This window comes from Silene latifolia, chromosome 2 (assembly GCF_048544455.1).
Source record: "Silene latifolia isolate original U9 population chromosome 2, ASM4854445v1, whole genome shotgun sequence".
Lineage (NCBI taxonomy): Eukaryota > Viridiplantae > Streptophyta > Magnoliopsida > Caryophyllales > Caryophyllaceae > Silene > Silene latifolia.
In genome coordinates, this window is record NC_133527.1 from 139,135,084 (window position 1) to 139,142,908 (window position 7,825).

The following is a 7,825-nucleotide window of genomic DNA, read 5'->3' on the forward strand; positions in this document are numbered from 1 at the left end:
GTAGAATGTGGGCCGGAAGGACCTTTCCATATCCGTCTCGCATTAGTTTATCTAAGTTGTTTACAGTTGAGTCACTATACTACCGTAGTGAACCGAAATCCTGATATGACCCTTCTCTATTTGATAGTTTAATTCTATTTCTCTGCCTTTACTGCTCTTTTCTCTGCTTCTCTTACCTTTAAGCTTTTAGTTTAGAAAACCAATTTAAACAACCCCCCATTTGTGACCAAATAGACGAACTTTTAAAGATATCTTGCCTCCCTGAGGAGATCGACCTGACTTCCCTAGCTATATAGTTAGTTTAGTTAGTTTATTTTTGATAGGTACACGACAACCCTGTCAAATTTTGGCGCCGTTGCCGAGGAGGCAATTGCCCTATCTGTCTTTATTTCGTTTATTTTATCCGTCTCAGAGAATTTTTATTCCTTGGGGCAGTTCTTATTTATTTTCTTTCAGTGTTGTTTATGCCCAGGTCAGACAGGTTTGAGTTAGTTTCAGCTGATTCTGAGCCAGAGAGACTATCTAGGCATAAACTCCGTCTGCAAAGAGAATCACGAAAGGAAGCCTTGAGTACTTTCGAACCAGACCTTCAGCATTTTCTTTTCGCAGAAGACCAGTCTTTAGTAGAACACATTCCTAATTCTGCCGATCAACAAGTAAAGATGCCGAACTTTGCTAGTCACTCGGAGCCTAAAGCAGCCTCAATTCCAAAGAGTTTCAATCTCCAGACTGAGGATGGGAAAACATTTGACATCCGTCCCTCTTATATCAATCTGGTGGAGAGAAATCTCTATAGAGATGTGGCAGGTGAAGACCCGAGGAAGCACATGGAGGTCTTTACGGACTACTGTTCTACTATTCCCGCCACAAAGGGGGTAACTCAAAACAAGATTAAGGAGGTGCTGTTTCCTTTTTCTTTGACTGACTCAGCCAGGGAGTGGCTGACTGATCTGGACCGCGCGGCCGCAGGGGTTACCAACTGGGAGACCCTTGCTCCTTCTTTTTACAAGAGATATTTCCCTCCACAGCGCACCATTCAGCTGAGGGCAAAGATCACAAGTTTTAAGCAAGCACCTGATGAAACTTTATATGAAGCATGGTCCCGTTTCAAGAAGTTAGTGAGGTCTATTCCTCACCATGGGTTCGATCCGTGGTTTCTGTCTAACCAGTTCTACAATGGGCTATATGATGATCACAGAGCCATACTTGATGCGTCATCTAATTGGAGATTCCATGAGAACATTGACGATGATAAGGGATGGGCCCTTATTGAAGAGATGGCGAATCACTGTGGTGAGTATGGAAACCTGAGGGATGGTATTAGGACAGTTCATGCAGTTGATAAGCAAGTTGTGGCTCAGCTGGAAGCCATGAATGCTAGATTTGATAAGTTGGAGTTGCATTATGCTGGGGAGCCTCAGACGGTCCATATGCTTACTAGAGGGGAGACCGCCACATGTGAGAGGTGTGGTAGCAACGACGGTCATACTGCTATTGGGTGTCTTACAGAGAAGGAACAGGTCCTTGCCTTTCAACAATATTGGCAAGGAGGGGGTTCCTATTATAACAACCAAGGGGCAGTCCATCCCAATTTGAGGTGGACTAGTCAAAATGTGCTCAATCCTACCCCTCATCCGCACCAGCAGCAGCCGTATGTTCCTCCACATAAGAATCAACAAGGCTTTCAGAAGCCTCCTTCCTTCCCTCCTCCCAATCATGGAGCATCATCTTCTGGAGGGGTGAGTGAGATAGGTGAGCTAAAGACTATGTTGCAATCTTTTAGAAAGCAGTGGCAGCTGAGTGATCAACAGAAAGATGCATCTATCAAGGCTCTTGAAACTCAAGTTGCCCAGTTAGCCGCAAACCAATCTGCAAGGAAACCGGGTCATTTACCGTCACAAGCTGACAAAAATCCACATAAGACGGTAAATTTATTCAATTTGAGAAACGGTCGTTCATATGAGGGACCGGAAGTGTCGAAATCAGACCCGAGGAAGGTTATAACTGTTGATGAACAGTGTTCTGGTGAAGAAAAGGAGCTGACGGCTTAGAAAGTACTCGATCGACTAGTTTCTGGAGGTCGATCGAGTAAAAATGCTGAAGAAAGTGCTCGATCGAGTGAAATTTCTACTCGATCGAATGACTCTGTTGAAGAAACTACTCGATCGAATGGGATTTTTGGTCGATCGAGTAGTATGGATAAGGAACAGCTTGATCGAGAGCCTGCTAGTGCTCGATCGAGTGAGAAATCACCTGAAAGACCTCGTTCGAGAGGAAAGAAGCGTTCGAAGGACTTTGAGCTTGATCCGGCTGACACATTGGAAGAGAGGAACAAGGGACTCGAGATACCCATCACGGTTCCTTTCCCGAGGCGTCTGGAGTGTACTAAAGCTAATCAACAATTCGGCAAATTTGCCGAACTCCTGAGAAGCTTGCAGGTCACTGTGCCATTCGCTGAACTGCTGACACAGGTACCCTCTTACCTTAAATTCATGAAAGAAATCTTATCGCGTAAGAGGCACATTCATGATCATGAGATGGTAGCTTTGACTGAGGTAGGGACGGCCCTAGTTCAGAATAAGTTACCTCCCAAACAGTCAGACCCGGGTAGTTTTTCGATTCCGTGTCACATTGGTACCCATTTGATTGATAACGCGTTATGCGATCTTGGCGCTAGCGTGAGTGTCTTACCGTTGTCTCTGGCTAAGAGACTTGGTTTGACAAAGTTTAATTGCACAAATATGACTGTTCAGATGGCCGACCGTAGCATATCACGGCCACTAGGTGTAATAGAAGACATACCTGTTAAGATCGGGAAGTTCTTTATTCCCGTTGACTTTGTTGTACTTGACATCCCCGAAGATGCACATACCCCTATTATTTTAGGGAGACCATTTTTGTTTACTGTCCGTGCAGTAATAGACGTCGGGGGCAAGACATTGACTTTTCAGGTTGGGGACGAGGAGCTGATATTCAATCAGTCTAAGTTCCGTAGGGCTCCCATGCAAGCTCAGCCTTACAATGCCCTCTCTTCTATTGACCCTATTATTGACACTCCAAATGAAAATTTGGAGCATTGTGCTGCTATTGTGACCCCTTCGCCTCAGGTTGAGAGCAAAAAGGAGGAAAGTTCGTCTATTTTCCTTGCTGCAGGTACAGATGAAGATAAAGCAGGAGCTGTCAAAGGGCATTGTGCAATTAGTGTCAGTCAAACTGGGAGTGACGGTGCTAAAGCCGGTGAGAAAGAAGCAAAGATGAGAAAAGTTGGTGCATATGTGGATGTCAACTATTCTCCTCCTAATGATTCAAGTTCAAGCTCATAGAAGCCGAAGAGGACAATAAATGTTGCTGAGATGACGTCCTCCAGTCAGGAGCCCTCCGAGGGGCTGCTGAATTGCCTTGGGAAACGAGCGGGGAAATGCCCCGTGTACCAACTTGTAAAAACAATTTTTAAATTTTCCGTTGTAACTTTATTCACTGCTTTCAATTAGGAAAATTAGAATTTAGACAATTTTTAGCGTAGATTAGAGACTATATACTATTAATTTGCGTATTTGGTATTTTGGGATACTTTGGCGAGTGTTTCTATGCAGGTTTGGGGAATTTTACGCAAATTCAAAGGAAGAATGACGAATTCAAGAGCTTACACGAGGAAAAGAGCTCGATCGGGTACTTTTTGTACTCAATCGAGTGAAATATGGTCGATCGAGTGATTCCATTTTAGTCGATCGAGCAAAGCAGAAATGGGGAGTTCTCGATCGAGTAAATTTCTACTCGGTCGAGTAGATGGATCCATGAAGTCCTCGATCGAGCAGTTCTAAACCACTCGATCGAGTGAAATGGGAAAAGACACGCAGGGAGTCTTCTTTAACTCCTTCCTTTTCCTTTGTTATTTCATTTAACCCCCATTTTTTACCGACAACCCTTCCCCTTTGCGATCAAAAACCCCAAAATCCTCCATATTTCTTGCCTTTTTGCCAAATCCGTCACCTACATTGTGCTTATTGTTGATTAATCGTCATTTGCCCTCTGTTTTCCCTTTGATTTACGATCATTTACTCGGTCTATTGGGGATTTTAGGGTTTGCGGTTTTTCGATCAAAAAATCGCCATTTCTGCTTGTTGTTTGTCGATTAATTGCAATTTGTAGGTTCATTCTCATCAAGTAAGTATCTCCTACACCTCTTTGCATTTTAATTTCACTAATTTTGCATTTTTATGAGGTGAATTAGGTTAGGGTTTCGAAATTCCTTGCTTAGTCGAGTTTTTCGACTGTAACTGTCATTGCTTGCCCCATTTGTCTTGCTTGATGATCATTTCCCATGCGTCATTGCTTTTAAATGTTTAATTTCGAATTTTGCGAGAAATATGCGATACGGGTTCATTACAGTTGAAATTTTCGACTGTAAGCTTGGTCTTTGCTGCTGTCACATGTTTAATTGCTTCGATTGTTGCTTAATTTCATGCCATTGATGCCTGCTACCCCTCCCCTATCGCTGTTTACATGCTTCTATTCGAAATTTTTGAGGAAAGTTGGGAATTTATGTGCTGAAGGTCGAATCTTTCGACTGGTTAGGGGAATTTTCATGCCGATTTCATGCTGATTTTCATGCTGTATAGCTGTTATTCTTATCAAATTCCCTTGCCCAATTTGTTTAGGATGGATTCTAGCTCGATGCTTTCGTCGAGCTCTTCTGCCAGTCCGTCTTTGTCTCTGTCTGAGATGATAGTCCATGCTGTTACTACCGTCTCCGCACCGGCCAGCACTTATGTGTTCTTAGTTTCAGCCGTCGGTACTGTTTTTATGCCAGCTAGCACTGCTGCTAGCTCTGTTTCAGCTGCTGCCCTAGTTACAGCCACCACCACTACTAGCACTGTTGCTAGTCTTTCTTCTTCAGTGGTGGTCACAGTAACCACAACTTCTACTTCCACCACGACGGACTCACCTGCAGCTGCAGCTGCCTTTAGAGTGGCTCTAGTTCCTCACACCATCACTGCACGGGCTTCTACTTCGGGTTCTAGAGGTCGGGGCTTAGGTCGTGGACGTGCTCGTGCTACACCAGCTCCTGTTACCTCTACTTCTGCTGCTCCTTCTGGCACGGCCACTGTCCGAGGGGACAACTCCCTCGACTCTCACTTCGACTACTCGCAGGTAATTTTCGTTAACGGTGTACATCGTAAGAGGTTTTATCACCTCGTTGGCTGTGAGTTTTTACCTACCCGGTTCTTAGATAAACCGGCACTTGAGAGACTTGGCATCTACGAGTCAGTTTGTGAGCTTTTACGGGGCACGGGGATGGCCGCACTCATTACTATGAGTGGTCGTACCTTTCTGGAGCTGAGTCTTGAGTTCCTCAGCTCCTTCACCTTCTCCTCCGGGGCACACGTCGCTGCCCCCACTAGTTCTTGTGTGTCTTTCCGGTTGTTCAGCCGGACTTTTTCGACGACTTTGGAGGAGTTTGGTAGCAGACTTGGACTTTCCTCTACGGGCGACGCTACCGCCCCTAGGAGGGTCGTTCGTCAGCTTTGGCGGACCTTGGCCCAGACCACCTTTCCCGAGCAAAAGCTCGCACAGGTCCACCTTCCCCCTGCCCGTTACTTTCTTAGACTGATGGGGAGCACCATTTTTGGCCGAAAGGATCCAAAAAACATCAACAACAACGAGCTCTCCATCTTAGGCGGTTACCTGAACATTGACTGCGAGGGTCCTTTTACCCTCAACATCGCCTATCTGACCGCCCAGTACTTCCAGGCCCAGGGGGTGAAGGTCACGGGATCTATTGCCTGCGGTGGCATGGCCACCATTCTTGCCCGTTCACTTTTCCCTGTCTGGCCTCGTGACTTACCGTACCTCCCGGGAGAGAGGTATTTGAGCCTGGCTGCCATGCACTCTCAGCATTGGCTGACCACAGACTTCCAGACATGGAAGATAGACAGTTCCTTGTCTGTGTACTTACCTTGCACCACTCTCCCCCGTCTAGTCCCTTTGCCTACTGTTGCACGGGGCGCCCGACTGCCACCTCTACCTGACTACCACCTTTCACTCCGACCACCTTCTACTTTACCCGCCGCTAAGAAGCGGCGTAGACTTGAGACTCGAGAGGGGTCCACACCTTCTGGGAGCGGCCAGCCTTCCACGGCCACTCCTACACCTACCTCGATCCCTATCTCCACTCCTACTCCCGCACCCACCGACCAGACACAGACACAGCCGGTCCTACCGGCTAATTTTGTACCTCCACCACCCTTTGAGGCGTCCTCGGTCATGGACCAAGGGCGCCGTGACGGTCTGTTAGTTGAGATTGCAGAGAGACAGGCTCGTATGGAGCGGGACTTAGCTTTGACTTTGTTTCCTCTATACGAGTACCACTTGAGTCGACACCGTCCGATCCCAAAGGGTTGGCCACACCCTTCCTTTTACCGGTACCCAGCTGAGGGGTACCCGGAGTCTGCTGAGGAGGAGGAGGACGAGGACGAGGACCCGGCGGTGGCAGCGGAGAGAGCTTGAGCTGAGCAGAGGAGGAGGAGAGAGCGGGAGGTCGACCCGGACATCACAGTGAGGGTGGAGGACGTACGCGACAGCGACGAGGAGGCTGACGAGTAGCTACTGGTCTACTCACTTCCCCAGTTTTCTGGCTGGTTTCGGGAAGTTCGTGTTTTGTATGTACATCTCACTCTTTTATTTCTGTCTCCTTTTTACTTTTTTTTTTCATTCTTTATTGGTTGTATATTCCCGTTCCCCTGTATATATCTGCTGGTGTGTGTTGGAGGACAACGAGGGCGTTGTCCGTTTTGGTTTGGGGGAGGGTATTGCATCCTTTTGAGTCTGCATTTGCATTTGTTTTGCATTCACGTTTATTTATTTCAGCTTGCATTGTTTATTTATTTCATAAAAATCAAAAAATCAAAAAATTAGAAAATTTTAAAAATTCAAAAATTTTCACGTTTATTTTTGCATATATGTTGAGTCGGAATGGTAGATTTCCGTGATGAAACTGCACTATAACTTGTCATTTTTACTTGAGCCTTGCACTTCTGTTGATAGTTATTAGCTTTGTCATACGCATAGTCTACGAGTTTCTGTTCAAATATAGCTGACTGTTTAGACTTGACCTAATAAATTGGCAAACTACTCCATAGATTCTCAGGTTTAGAGCCCATAACTGGTGACATCCATGACCAGTTCATTAGGAATTGAAAGTAGTACTCCTTGCATAGCATGTTCATCATTTTTGCACTTTTATGACATTCAATTTCTTATCAAATGCACACATTCGGGTTTGTGGTCGGTGTCACATGCAGGGAGGTGCTTGCAAATTTTCCCCTTTTTTATATTTTTCAACCATTTAGCTCCACTTAAGCCAAAACTTGCCTTTTTGACCCATTAGCTACGTCCCAAACTGAGCCTGCCTAGTCAAGCTAGTTTAGTATATCTTTTGTGGTATGATTTTTCGTCTGCAGTTTGGCCCGTATCTTTTTGTATGGAGTTGGTGTAAATATAGGAAGGAGAAAAAAAGAAAAAAAAAAATTGAAAAAAAACAGAAGAAAACGTGAAGAGAAAAAAAAAGAAAAAATTGAATGAAAAATGTGATTCACGTGAAAAGAAAGAAAAGAGTTGAAAAAAAAGTTTGATTTATATCATTTGATTCATTTAGACGGTGTTGAAAAATGAAAGTTTGTGACCGTCTAACTCCTCTATTCTTATTCCATATTTTTGAGGAGATTGTGTATGAGATTAGTGAGCCATGTGCCAAATGAAGGGCACTTATACTTTATTTTTCAGTCAGTTGAGATTCGGATGGTTTTATATGGTCCTGTTAGGAACT

The 7,825-nt window shown here is 45.0% G+C and overlaps 1 non-coding gene across 1 annotated transcript; it reads right to left on the bottom strand.

Moving 5' to 3' along the window:
- Positions 1-1,038: 1,038 nt before the first annotated feature.
- On the bottom strand, positions 1,039-1,144 carry LOC141645107 (small nucleolar RNA R71). Its single transcript, XR_012544697.1, has one exon. It is a non-coding gene; the product is annotated as a small nucleolar RNA R71 (small nucleolar RNA).
- Positions 1,145-7,825: the final 6,681 nt, after the last annotated feature.